The sequence below is a fragment of the Apostichopus japonicus genome, chromosome 9 (genome assembly GCF_037975245.1).
Source record: "Apostichopus japonicus isolate 1M-3 chromosome 9, ASM3797524v1, whole genome shotgun sequence".
Classification (NCBI taxonomy): Eukaryota; Metazoa; Echinodermata; class Holothuroidea; order Aspidochirotida; family Stichopodidae; genus Apostichopus; species Apostichopus japonicus.
Window position 1 is genome coordinate 33,770,544 of NC_092569.1, and position 15,981 is coordinate 33,786,524.

Consider the following 15,981-nt stretch of genomic DNA (forward strand, 5'->3'; position numbering starts at 1 on the left):
AGTTGGGGCTGTTGGTTATGCTGATATAAAATAACATAGTACGCACACACACTTTTATTGGTAACTAGCGTTATAAAATCGTCCCAATTGGTTGCTCCCGAATTGACAATTATCCGTGGGAAAATTGTCCGGGGGAAAATAATCCTGGGGGGGGGGGGTTCCAGGAGGAATTGTCCTGGAGGGTAATTGTCCGGGGGGTAATGTCCGGTGGGGAGTCGTCGGGGTGGGAATTGTTCAGGGGGAGTTTTTTCTGGAAAAAATGAAAAATTTCGGTCAAAATTGACCTTTAACCAGTCATATTTACCACGTTTTCGTTGCCACGTTTGAGAAATTGTGTCCTACGTTCCTTATACTCCACCATACAAAACTTCGTATGATTTTGAATACTCTAATAGTCTAAACAAATGCCTAATAGATCTACCGTACAACGTTCGCCAGCTTCAGTTATATGAATTAAAGTCCAGACATTGGACAATAAACAAGAATCATCCTGCTGGAAACATTGTAAAAGAGCACTATGTTTGTCTTTCTGATATAATATGTAAAAGAACATGTAAGAGAATAATTCAAACCGGAAGTAAAATCGCTGATAATATGATATCATATGATAATGATGAAACTGGCAAAACATTAAATCAGAAGTAGGATAACTTGTCGTTACCGAGCCAGAATTCTCGTTGTAAGAAGCCAAAGCCGTTTTTGTAGTCGTTCCAACCACGGTAAAAATCTACAGCGCCATCAATCCTACGTTGAAAAACCTCTTAAAGATAAACTTTATATTTCATAACAATACTATTTATTTTTGGTTGTACGGTGGGGGGGGGGGGGGTGAATCATCTTTCTATTAATACCCTCTACATCGATCATCTGTTTCAATCAAACAAGGAAACAAAGAAGTATTTCAAGAAGACAGATATAAAGCACATACCGTCCATCCACCTCCATCTATTGAATTATTACAGTGGACGTTGAAAGGTTCAGGAGCACCGTCGGGTTGTATCATGAAAACACCAGATTCAGTTTGATCATCACATCGATCATAGACTTCCTTGCAATCTCTCGGATACTGAGGCTCTTGGTAGTAGAAGTAAGAGGAACCTATACAGTATATAAACATAATATTTTGTTTGCTAGCTAAGAATTTCACAAACAAAATGCTTTCCTAATATTATCCCTAATATAGCGTTCTTAATTTAATAACTCTTCAAATTTTCGTTTCGTTTAACAAAATGGAGAAGACACAATTATTGCTTTTGAAGTTTGAAAATTCCTTTCGAATATGCAAAATTATGGACAAGTTAATACAGCAATGCAATTTGCCTCCAATGTTTTCCCTTTCTCACCACACCAATACATTAGTCAAACGTTAATTGTCCTTTTATACATATGCGGGGGTTTCATCATTGTGTGAAAGGACGTATAATGGGTTCCAAATTAATGTCATCACATGCTTAATAATATTCTTCACTGTTGGTTGAAAGCCTGATCTTAATATCGTGTCCCTAACTCTAGTTAATTGAAATGTTACCTATTTTGACTGGTTTCACCTCCCTTATTCCAGATAATAGAACACTTCATGTGATTTGTGATGTCTCAATTGCAGCTACTCTTCTATACTTTGAATTATAGGCTATTATAACCTTCATTTTGATTTATCCTTGACACGTGATACATTTGGGATGTTTGCTTAGCTGTCAACGTTTTCTGTTGTTAGAATTCCATCAAAATGCAACGTTTATGTACAAATATCAGCCCCCCCCCCTGCATACATAATTGAAATAATATATAAATAAACTAGCTAAAGACATTTCAACTCAATTGCACAAATGATATCTTTCACTCTGCTGTTGCCAGAAGCAACTTTCAAAATATAAAGACCCCCCCCCCCCCCAACGCCCTCCCTCGCAGAATAAAACAAAACATTCTTTGCAGTACAAACTATTATATGCGGATATGGTTTCATCTAACGATACAGACAATATTTAGACACATGAATATGCTTTCATTAATGTAATGCATCACTATTAAAACTCCTAATGAAGCATCCAGCTGGTTCGTGCTATAGATTAAAGACTAAAACACTCCTGAATATAAAATCAGTGTTCAAGCACAATTGTCACTCAAAACAACAACAACAACAACAACAAAATAAAAGGACATGTTTAGAAACAATTACTTACTCTCAATGCTTCTTCTTTGTCTGCTTTGACTGTTATCGTCGACTCGCAAATCATCCTGGGAGCGAAAGAACGAAATTATAGATAAAAACAAATTAACTTTACTATAACTTACTTTACATTCATACCAAGCTTAATAATTGTAATAACGGGATATAGTAATTTGCAATTCAAAACTCTCATATATTTATGTCAATATGTATTCCTTAAAATAGGCTAAATGTTAAAATTATTGATCTATCAAAGTATTGTTGCAATGTTTTTCTATTTATTTGTGGAATGAAACTCGACCAGTTATGCCATTCACGTTTTCATTTGAATGCAGCATCGAGTAACGTCGGGGAATTTCTACAATTCAACTCATTCAGCTGCTTGATATGCGGTAACTGTTACATGATATACATTATAAACCAACTAATTTCGCTGTGGGAGTAAAAAGTATCACTGATGTAGTCAAAAATAACGTTACTATATCTTCAAAGGTTCAGTGGCGGAGCTAGGGGTATTGGTCAGGGGGCGAGAATGGTCTGTAGGGGCGCTTTCGACACTATATAAACGGAGCGCCACCACAGGTTGGCGCGGAGCGTACAGACATTTTTTGAGTAATTCTCCCTAGATCGCCGGAAATGACCCTTTCCGGGCCTTGCTTATTTGCAGATAAACGGAGAATAAATAGGTGTCGTCGCCATTTTGTCAGAAAATTACACTGTCCAACAAAATGTGACAAATGTCAATAGGTAGATGAGAGCGCAATAAAAAGTCAATAATCGCGAATAAGTAAAAAGTGATAACAAGCTGAAAAGGGCGCCAGCAGTCCATTTGAGTCCGTCGGGGGGGGGGGGGGGGGGGAATCCGCCCCTGACTGTATGGACGCTTCGCCAGTGCAAAGGTTACTATTAATTATTTAATATGAGATATCAGAATTGACGTACCCTCAACTATATAGAATATAGAAAAGGAACACGAGTATGTAATTAGCTCTAATACGTCAACAGCTTATGATAAATTCACATAAAAAAATCCATTCTGTATTAATATTTCCTGTAAATCTCATATTTTCATTCATACTGTATTCATGTTGATTTCAATTTGAACTATACAATCAGTGTATTACTGAAGACTTAACTTTCAATTTCTTTTTGCATAAAAAATACGTACATATATTTTCAAGTAAACTGGGTCAATTAATATATAGGAAGTTAGTGTGTAACCCATTGATTGTAAAGTAAATTTCCTCATTTAAGTAAATCCTTGGATATTTGGGAAAGTTTTTCTTTTTGGCATTAAAACAATTATTTAGTTTGTGTTGTAACTTAAAACAAACAAGGCCTTGGCGTGTTTTATTCTTTTTTTGAAACGAAAGAGCATATATTCTTTAGAAAAATTTCCAAGGAATATGTTCTCAACATCCAGTTATTGTGTATTTCTCATTTTGGTTTTGGAGATATACTTTTCAACAGCGAGTGTCAATTTAAAACTTCTTGGATATTTGGAAAACTTTGTTTGTTTTTTCATTTACAAAATATTAAATTTGTGTTGTAAATTGAAAGAGAACCTATGGGTGTTTCATTAATTTTTATGAAATCAAAGAACCAATATTATATAGAAAATATAAAATAATTATCATGGAATATATATTCGAAATCCAGTCAAAAGGAAGAAACAATGTAACAGACCAAATAGGGTCTGAAATAGTTACTTCAATAGTTTACAATAGGTATAAGCTTCCATTAACACCACAAATTATATATAAAACAAAAATTGAAAGTAGTGTAACTTATAGTCTCTTTTTAAATACCAGAGACTAGCAAAAATATTCGACCTATGTTTTTATATTGAATTTGTTATTTCACTCTGCAATGCGATAGTTGGGAGTAAAATTTCCTTAATTCTAACAAAATAGATCGACTTTTCATAACTCAGATTAAAGATTACGCTTTTACAAATTGTGTGTATTGCAAAAATCCTCTACGTTACAATTGCACTGAAGAAATATTCAAGTATATTTAATAATGTTTAAAAGAAAGTATTTCCACACACCGACGTTCTCCTTAAGGTATCTAGCCATTAATTTGCCATTACACTTTCAATAACTTTAAACCTTCCAAATGAATAGGACTTAATTATCACTGTCTGGCGTTACACCTCATCGTGGTTACCATTCCAAATTAGTTTATAAATAACAGTATTCAACTCCGAGATAGAGCTATTGGGAATTTGGCAGATTTTGAAAAAGATGAACAAGATGCGGCATAGCAAAGAATGTCTTAAAACTTAGGTTTCTGCCAATTGATGGAATATCTCTCGATTCGGTATGTTTAAAGATGCGTTAGAGACGAGCGACTTTCGTAGGAGAGATGAGCATATCAAGTTCTAATCCTGTTGTAAGTAAAAGTAATACCTAGCGTTAACGGACCATGTGACTGGAAACTATATCTTATTTTAATACTCACTGCGTCTTCGGTAGACTTCGTAGATGAGAATTCTTGCAGGAAAACTCCCACGACACAAAAGCACAAAACTTTAAACTGCATGGTTGCGTGAATTAGTGAAATGTACCAGTCAGGAAATAGAGATGATGTGTAAGAGATATAATCTAACAAGGAAATAAACACAATACTTTGTCGGAATCATGAAAACTACGACAGGATAATTATAAGGATGCCTAGAATGAAATAATTTCCCCAAAATACTGACCCTCATTTAAATGACTTCTGTTTCTTTCAAATAAATTATTAATCTTTTATCAAAAAGATTTTTTTACCTTCATTTTTGTAATGTATTGATATTGCGATCACATTGTAATTCTTGTAAAAGTAAAGAGCGACCTCTTTCTGATCAGCAATAAACATGGCGACCTCCAAAAAGTTCTGACTCTGTTTATATCTACGTAAATAAGACATATACGTAAACATCAAATGTTACATATGGCGACGAGGATGGGATAAAATCATCACCTATCATCATGGCAGTAGCACTGGACGTGGATACGGTGGCATCGTTTAACATGACGGGCGACTTTGCAAGTATGTCTCCTCGATGGAAACGTTGGAAAAGGGCATTCACCTTTTACATAACAAGTAGGGGGATAACCGATGACGCACAGAAAACTGCATTACTACTACACACGGCGGGCATGGATGTACAGGATCTGTTTGAAACGTTGCCAACACTACAACCTAGTACTAATAGTACAGATACGACGACAACGCAGAGTAAGTACGAGCTTACTATGAAAACATTAGATGACTATTTCACACCTAAAGTCAACGTGCCTTATGAGCGGCACATATTCCGCCAAATGAAACAGGAGGAATCTGAAACCGTTGACCAATTCATAGCGCGATTAACGCGACAAGCGGTAAATTGCGAGTTTGGCCAAGAATCAAAGGAGCACATTCGTGATCAAGTGATTGACAAATGTAATTCATCAGCCCTACGGCGTAAATTGTTGACAAAAGGGACAGGGCTAAAATTAGATGATTTACAAGAAATTTCTCGAGCAATGGAAACCGTTGATGCACAGATGAAAGCAATGGAGTTAGAAAATAACCATGGGTCAAACTTGAACACTGAAAAGTCAGAATCAGTTAATCACGTCGGCCAAAGGTCAAATCAGGTGAGGCCAAGCCTTAAAGGGGCACACTGGAATAAACATAAAAAGGGAAAAGCCTATAATAAAGATAATGGTTGTTATCGCTGCGGTAGAGAAGGACATTTCTCACGCGATTTAAACTGTCCCGCGAAAGATGAAGTATGCACAAAGTGTCATTTAATTGGGCATTTCGCGAAGATGTGCAAAACTAAACCAGAACGTTATCAAAAGGGGAAGCAAAAAGGGGGAAGACAAAACCGGAACAGAAAAGAGGATGATGACGTCAATCTAGTTGACTTGGCAAATGACTTTGCCTTCGCAGTGACCAGCTCCCGTAAGTCAGGTGTAACAGTAGATGTAAAAGTAGGGGGAGTCAATGTGGAGATGCTGATTGATTCAGGCGCGTCATGCAACATTATCGACAAAAAGACATGGGACAATTTAAAGCAACAACGGATAACCTGCGAGTCGGCAAAAATAGATAAGACTTTGTATCCATACGGAGGCGGAAAACCGTTAAAAGTGCTTGGAAAATTTGCAACGACAGCAAAGATCCGCGAGTCTAAAACCGAAGCAACATTCTACGTCATGGATGGAGAAGGATGCCCTCTATTAGGGAAAGAGAGCGCAATTGAGCTGAATGTGCTTAAAATAGGGCTTGACATTAACCAAGTAAAGAGTGCACAGGATATTCCTGCACAATATCCGCAATGTTTTGAAGGATTCGGCAAACTAAAAGGATATCAAGCGAAAATCCACATTAATCAGTCCGTGAAACCGGTAGCACAAAGCGTACGCAGAATTCCATTCAGCCTCCGACCAAAAGTTAAGGACAAGTTGAAGGAACTAATGGAACAAGATATCATCGAAGAAGTTAAAGGCCCTACACCTTGGGTAAGCCCAGTAGTTATAGTTCCTAAACCTGGGGGCGATATTCGATTGTGTGTTGACATGAGATTAGCCAATGATGCGATCATCCGGGAAAGGCACCCGATCCCTACGGTTGAAGAAGTTCTCTACGAAATGAACGGTAGTTCCCTATTTACCAAGCTAGACCTAAAATGGGGTTTTCACCAGATCGAGTTAGAGGAGAGTTCTCGGGAAATTACAACATTCGTCACACATGCTGGACTATTCCGGTACAAGAGGCTTATGTTCGGGATTAGCTCTGCTCCTGAAACATACCAACACATCATACAGCAAGTCATAGCAGGATGTGAGGGAGCCCACAACATCTCTGACGATATAATTGTTCATGGGAAAGACGAGGAACAACACAATACCAGATTAGTTAAAGTACTGGACTGTATCTCTAAAGCAGGTTTAACATTGAATAAGGACAAATGTCAATTTGGTCTTGATAAACTTACATTCATGGGTCATGATCTCTCAAGCAATGGGGTAAGTCCCAGTGATGAGAAAATTCAAGCAGTAAAAGACGCATGCAGGCCTACTAATGCAAGCGAAGTGCGTAGTTTTCTTGGATTAGTCCAATATTGTGCGCGATTCATTCCAGATCTTGCGACTGTGTCTGAACCACTAAGGCGACTGACAAAAAAAGGGGTCAAATTTGAGTGGGGCCCAGACCAAAACAAATCATTTTGTGATCTTAAAGATGCATTGACAAAGGCTGAAACGCTAGGTTATTTCGACCCAAACGCTAAAACCAAAGTCATAACTGATGCAAGCCCAGTCGGTCTAGGTGGTATATTAGTGCAAATTCAAGCAGGCCAGCCCCGCATAATAGCATATGCGAGTAGAAGTTTGAGTGATGTTGAGAAACGTTACTCACAAACTGAGAAAGAAGCATTAGGAATCGTGTGGGCATGTGAAAGATTTCATATATATCTTTATGGTATTTCATTTGAGTTGCTGACTGACCACAAACCTCTTCAGTATATCTATGCTAAAAAGGCAAAACCTTCTGCTCGAATTGAGCGATGGGTCCTGAGGTTGCAGTCATATGACTTCCAAGTAGTCTATATTCCTGGTCCAAGGAACATCGCTGATTGTCTCTCAAGGTTAATTTCCAAAACGGGGGCAAAATCGAGTGGTCAGAACATAGGGGAAGAACATATTCGGTTTATTGCTAGTCATGCAACTCCAGTGGCGATACCAATCCAACAGGTAGAAAAAGAATCATCAGTGGATCCAGAAATGTCATTGTTAAGAAAATGTGTCATAAATGAAAATTGGACTGACATTCCAGAAGGGTACAAAAGTGTGAGGTTCGAATTGGCAGTGTTGGGACAATTAGTTTTAAGGGGCACCCGCATTGTTATTCCACAATCTCTTCGTGCTCAAGTGATAAATTTAGCACACGAAGGCCATCAAGGCATAGTTAAAAGCAAGCAAAGGTTGCGTACAAAGGTATGGTGGCCTGGAGCCGACAAGGACATAGAACGAAAATGTAAATCATGTCACGGCTGTCAGGTGGTTGGTAAGGCAAATTTCCCTGAACCAATAAAGTCGACACCATTACCGACAGAACCTTGGCAACATTTGGCAACTGATATTCTTGGCCCACTACCTGATGGATCATATTTGTTAGTAACAGTTGATTACTACAGTAGATTTTTCGAAGTAGACATCCTGAAATCCATAACTACTGAAAAGGTTATTGAATGTTTGGAACGCATATTTTGTAGATTTGGCCTACCAGAGAGTCTCAAAACTGACAATGCTTCTAATTTCACTTCAATTGAATTTGAAAACTTCTTGAGTACCTCAGGAATTGAACATAGGAAGAGTACACCGTTATGGCCTCAGGCAAACGGGGAAGTTGAAAGGCAAAATAGGACGATTTTAAAAGTACTCAAAATCGCACAGATTCAAAAGTCTGATTGGAAAAGAGAGTTAAATAACTTTCTGCTGGCTTATCGTTCCACCCCACACTCTACAACAGGTGTGAGCCCTGCAGAGAGTCTTTTCAAAAGGTCACTCAGGACAAAATTACCTGATGTGAAATTTTCCCAAAGTCAGGAAGAAAACATGAAAGACAGGGATACTGAAATGAAACAAAAAGCAAAGGATTATGCTGATGTAAAACGACATGCTAAAACTAGTGACATTCAAATAGGCGATCATGTACTTGTAAAACAAAAGGAGCAGAACAAGTTAACTGCACCATTTTGTGAAGTACCGTTTGAAGTGGTTGACAGATTTAATAGTCAGGTAACTGTTGAATCCCCAGAAGGAGTTCAATACAAAAGGAATTCCGCTCACCTCAAAAAGTATCAAACTGATGAAACTTATTCGGATAGGAGTGCAACTCCACTACAAACTGAGAGTACACCTACCCGACCAACTCGAATCAGAAAAGTTCCCAAAAGATTTGAAGACTTTGTTACCGAGTTGAAACCATAGACTAGCTAAATAGTTAGTTATGGAATAGTTGTGTTTTAGCAACATTCAAAATTGTTATAGTTTAAAAAAAGGTATTTCACACGTTTCAAGTTTAAGTCTAAAAGGGGGAAGGGATGTAATGTATTGATATTGCGATCACATTGTAATTCTTGTAAAAGTAAAGAGCGACCTCTTTCTGATCAGCAATAAACATGGCGACCTCCAAAAAGTTCTGACTCTGTTTATATCTACGTAAATAAGACATATACGTAAACATCAAATGTTACAATTTTCATCCGAAAAATAGAAAAAAACAGGAGATTATTTGGAAGCTTGGCAAAAAGATCTTGAAAGAATAATTCATTTTCTCTCCCAAAGTTAACTAATATTCTAAGGGGAAAGAAACCTGTATGTCATCATTTACTCGGGTTAATATAAGATACCGTAGATGAATATAATTATCTTGACATAAAGACCTTAGTAACTATTATGAAGAAGTAGTATACGGAAGAAATAATTATCGTCGGCATGGTAACGTAATACACACAATATAACAACCATCTATAGATCATACGTTTAAATTTACTCTTTACTTTTATTTTTTGTTATTTACAACTATATCTATGATTTCATAGTATTGATAGATACATATTCTGTTCGGTAAACAAACTGTACTCATAACGTGCTTTGTAGAAGTAAAGAACAAGTCTCCTACATTCATTATGCCTCCTTGCTCCCCTAATTACTTAAAAAGGAAAGCCTTACTCCCAAAGATTTGTATGTAATCAATTTCTAAAATTTTACTACCTTGAATGTTAAATATCTTTTAGTATTTTAGTGGAAGAGACAACTAGAGTTCCAGCTGTTAGTTATATAGCTGAAAGTAAGAGATGTAGAAACCATCGACCGTATCAATACTATGGTAATCTTTATTCTGATGATATAACTCGGTTTAAAATAGAAATGTTTGCCAAATGTATGCTTCTTATTGCCAGGGGTTCTCAAAGAGATTCTAAAAATCTTTTGTTGACGTTTATTTATTTTGTGTATACCATTTATGGAACCAATAGATATATACATGATAAATAAAGTCTGTCGATTGCTTTAAATGGTAGAACAAATTTATTGTACGTCCACAAAAGATTTTAATAATCTCTCGTTTAGAACTCCAGGCAGAGTGAAGAATACATTTGGCATTTGTCCAGAATATAAGGATACAATGGTAGACATACGGTTTATGGTTGCTACATTACTTATTCCAATGTATTTGAAGCTAATAACAACGAATGACGATATTCATATAAAAATTAATCTAGCATCCCGAAAATTAATAACGGCATTATTATTATTATTTTCTCATGGAGGAGATTGATCATAATGTAAGAGTTTTGCACAAGACAAGAATAAGTTAAAGAAAATATATAAAGTAACAAATATAAACGTTTGAAATTAGAAAAGTCTAATATTTGCACAGACGAGAAAAAAAAATCGACGAGATATCATCATCGTTATCGTCATCGTCGTCGTCGTCGTCATCGTCATCGTCACCGTCATCGTCATCGTTATTGTTATAAAAATGTACATATTACGCTTTGCATCAGATTGTTTAATTCTATGTTTACAATAGTGTCCTTGTAATTCTTTCTCGGAAGAGTTCTGTGATTAACAGCAATATTACATAATGGATGTAAAATGTTTTTTTTTTAACTTACGGTGTTCGATTAAGTTTGAATGGGTGTTGGCAAGGTAACGCGGCAGTGAAAACATGTATAACCACTTCCTTAGAGGATCATGGTACACCACAAAGATCATTAAAGTATAATATAAAGTATACGAATTCGCGTAACTAGGATGAGATGTATACGTGAACAGACTTTTCTGCTCCATGTAGTAACTAAGGGTGTCAGAAAATAAGAATTTCCTTTGGGTTTAAAGCAATTTGCAGTGATTTGATGAAAATATGTACAAAATATATATTAACCATGGGTGTATAGATAAGTCGGATCAATAGAATATGACGTCACATGGGAAATAGAATGACGTCTTATACTACAACACATTAAACTCTTTTATAAACACTCGGATGTTGTGACTATCATCAAGATCCTCCGTCAAATCAACAGTATATCGTGAGACATTGGACGATATTGCCAGTACTAAATTTTCCGACTTAACTTTTTCTTCTTACACCCGGAGTAATTTTTATGATGGTTATTTGTTTCTCATTAGAGGCCTGAAAAGTTCGGGATATTTTGTGTTACATCCTCAATATCTCAAAAGTATTTGTGTGTGTGGGAGGGGGGGGGGTGGCATGTCCCCCGTCCACCACGGGTTCTACTCCCATGATAGTAACCACTACAGTGAAGAAATTAAAATAAAATAGAAAACTTTCAAACTAATTATCTAATGACATAAAAGTAGATAGAATTACTAAATTTACCACAAAATATCAAAATAGATATAGATAGTTTGGGCAAAACTTTTTTCTCACTTGATATTCATAATGCTCTGTCATTCTTTGTATTCTCAGGTGTTCATGGGGTGCAGTCAAGGGTGTACCGCCGTTTTTACTGAATTTGTATACAAATTTACATTGCTATTGCTTCACTTCAATGTCTCCTTAATTATGATTAACGTTACTAAGAGGGTCTTGAAAATAATATGTTACAGACTATAAGCAACTTGATGGTGAACCGTTCGATCACAAGAAAAATTGATATTTAGGCCCAGTGAATATTTTCTTTAGGATAAAGGAAAAATCATTTGCTGAAAGGGTATAAGTCATGTTTACTATACGTCCACCAATGACCTGAATAATCTCTCGTTTAGAACCCCAGGCAGTGTAATGAATACATTTGGTAAACATTTCGAGTTTTATCTTCCAGAATGAAGGATACAATAGTATCAATGGTAAGAAAGATTAACTACCTTTAAATTAGGAAAATTAAACATCACGAAAACCAAACAAAATATCATCTTTTACAGACTGTTAGAAAATTGATAGTGAACCGATCGATCATTTTTAATATACGTTAACAAAAGATTTTAAGAATCGCTCGTTTATAACCCCAGGCAGGGTGAAGAATACATTTGGCAAACATTTCTAAAACCGGCATTAAATTTAGTTTGATACTTAGAGCTTAGAGGGAATATTTACAAATTTTGGTGAACCGTTCGATCATAATTAATTTCCTTTAGACCCTGTGCATATAAAAGCCTTTTTTTCAAGTAAATCTTACTCTTTTTGTTGATAGTACGTAAAATCGAAATAAAATATTCAGATACAGGAAAAATCAAGTCTTTGGATTGCTTAAAGGGTGCAAAAAATTGATCGTAGGTATCATACGTATTGATCGTACGTATATATATATATATATATATATATATATATATATATATATATATATATATATATATATATATATATATATATATATATATATATATATGCGTGTGTGTGTGTGTGTAACATAGGCCTACATAGTTTTTGCGTGGATAAAACAGTTATCTGCATAGTAACGACACAATTCTCTTGCATATATACATTGTATCATAACTAACTTCTGATCTGTTAGCACTTGTCACGAAAATTCAACAATACATCTACAAAGAAAGCTTATTGATGAGACCAATAAGCAATTGAGCAATGGAAACAGCTTGATAAAATCAATATAGAGAGGTTAGACTTCGTTTGTTTTCTATATAAATGATATAATTCTCAATAACATTTACTTCAACAAGAAAATCCTACATATTTCTCCCAGTTTATTTTGCAATGCTTTAGCACAATCCAAATAAATGCCACCAAAAGATAAGCTTACACGGATGGTATATCCCTTCCTCGCTTTAGTAATCTGCAATCGTCTATTCATTGTGGTATAGCAAATAGTTTACTCCGCCCTCTATTTCCAATCTAAATGTCTTGGAATTTTTTTATTGCTGTCGTTAGTTATCGGGTATGACGGAGGAATAATATATTACACTACAGTTACAGAATGTCGATCGGTTGAACCGTGATTTTAAAGGAAAGTGATATACATGCCTTCACTAATGTTTCCCCTTTAGCTTGGTATTCACAAACATATAGCATCGTTATTTTTTGACCCAGCAACGACCCAGCAGTTAACTTTTAAGTTTGGTAAAAGAAAGCCTTCACAACAGAATAAAAATGTCTGCCAAATTTCTTCTTCACATTGTCTGAAAATCTGAATGACATATTATTAAAAATCTTTTGTTGACGTTTAATTTATCTTTTGCACTCTTGAACTAATCAATAGACTTGATTTTCCTGTTTCTGAGTACATTTTTCGTACAAGAGACAAACTAAGAAAGACTTAACATTGTATGTAATATGTAATAGGCATGAATATCCTTTATAATAAACGGTTCACCAATCTTTTGGTAATAGTCTGTATCAACTTATATACAAGACCATCGCAGAAAACATAAAGTGATACAACACCAATGTACAGTTGATGGTAGTGATGATTATGATCATGGTGATGGTGATGATGATGGTGATGGCGATGGTGATAATGATGATGGTTATGATGGTGATGATGATGGTGATGGTGATGGCGATGGTGATAATGATGATGGTTATGATGGTGATGATGATGGTGGTGTTGATGGTAGGGATGATTATGATGATGGTGATTGTTGATTGTGATGGTGGGGGTGGTGGTAATGGTGGTGATGGTGATGGTTCTGATGATGGTGATGGTGATTGTGATGGTGATGGTGATGGCTTCAAATGATGTTATCGTGTAAGGTGATAGCTTGCATGACTATAAGATCAGTTAAAATACTCACTTCATGGAATGAGACCGCCAAATCCATCCTCGGCAGCGATTATTTAAACGGTCCCATATGGAAAGTATATGTTGTACTTACATGGACAACACTCTGTGACATTCCCTCAATTTGGAATATATAAATCCGCATATTAAGTGTAACGGTGCGTAATGTTTTGCATTGACCTTTGCCCTATTCTCTGGGCCACCGTGGAAGCGACCAACAAAGCTGACGCTAGTTACCCTTTGCCGCGTGGGACCGCTGCTATGACAAACAAGAACAAATGTCAGTATCGTAGTAACTAGGTTATCCGCGTCTTGTCTGGCGGCAATTATTTTAATGGACTTCAAAAGTCAAAAAATATTCACAAAGAAATATTGCGGCCTTGTATCCTGGTAATTTGTACCAATTATTATGAATTATGTTCGCTAAATAGGTTACATTTGGTAACATTCCTGTAGCTAGATATACAGATGGTTGTAATTCGGCGATGTAACATATATATATATATATATATATATATATTTAAACCAATGCATGATGCAAAGTCACTTTCTTATACCACTTTGATAAGAAAGAAACCAATTCAAGATCATTAGCTAATGTAGTAAATATCTTTAATTCCTCCTTCAATCTAAGCTATTGAGGTTATTACCATGCGTACAGGGGATGTGGCGGTGTACACCATACTTTTTCATCCCCCACCAACAACAAATCATAAGTAATATTTACAGTGGCGTAGGAAGGTACTTTTGAGTGGAGGGGGGGGGGGGCTGAAGACTGATGGCCGGCCTGGGGAGGGGTCTAAGGGAAGGGGGTGAATTGGATTTTTTTTGCATTTCCAGGTGGCCTCAGATGCAATTTGGTGCAATATAGCACACTTCAACCCACCCACTCCATTTTGTATATAATTTTGCATTTTCACCTGGCCTCAGATGCAATTTGGTGCTCCAAATGAGATTTTTTCTCATTTGGAAATGAAAAAGGGAATTTCTGACTTGCGAAGCTGGGGCGGAATGATTCTTCCGCCCCTCCATATTTTTCACTGGGGGGGGGGGGGTCTGGCGCCCCCAGCCCCCGGTTCCTACGCCTTGATAATTTATAAGCACAACCTTTCGTTTTTCGTTTAGCCAAAATTACAAAGCTAATTTATAGTATAAATAATCCTCACAGTGCATCATTTCACGGTTAAATTCAAGGGGTCGGCGTCCACATTCCCGGGGTCACACCCTTCCTTTTAATATATTCTCCGCCACTAAACCCCGATCATTGAGGCACCATTACGGTACTATACATACATAGGCCACGCCCTTCCTTTTCATAAATTCTCCGCCCTACACCCCGATCATTGAGACACCATTACGATAATATACATACATAGGTAACACCCTTTCTTTTCATAAATTCTTCGCCTCTGCACCCCGACCATTTGGGCACCATTACGATAATATACAAACATAGACAAGCCCTTCCTTTCCATAAATTCTCCGCCCCTACACCCCGACCATTGAGGCACCATTACGATAATATACATACATAAGCCACGCCCTTCCTTTTCATAAATTATCCGCCCTGCACCCGATCCTTGAGGCACACTTGGGATAATATACATACTTAGGCCCCAGCCTTCCTTTTCATACATTCTCCGCCCCTGTACACGCCCCTTGAGGCACCATTTACGATAACACGACAATCCTCATGACGCGACATCTGATGGGAGATATCTCCAGAAGTTTTGTTCTTATATATTTCGGGCGTTCATCATCAGCAAAGATGTCTATTGTATAAAAAACAAAGAAGATAATGATTAGACGTGCTTCTCCTAGTTTCATCCGACAAAGCTTACAAATTTATATATATATATATATATATATATATATATATATATATATATATATATATGTGTGTGTGTGTGTGTGTGTGTGCGACAAACCAGTACTAGGCAACTGCTGTGTTTACGCATGCTATATAATGCATGTAACTGTGTCATAATAAGCAAACGTCATTTCGAGTAAGGGAGTTGTCATCTTGGCAGGTCTGTGTCTCATGGTACCGACTTGATTCGAGGAG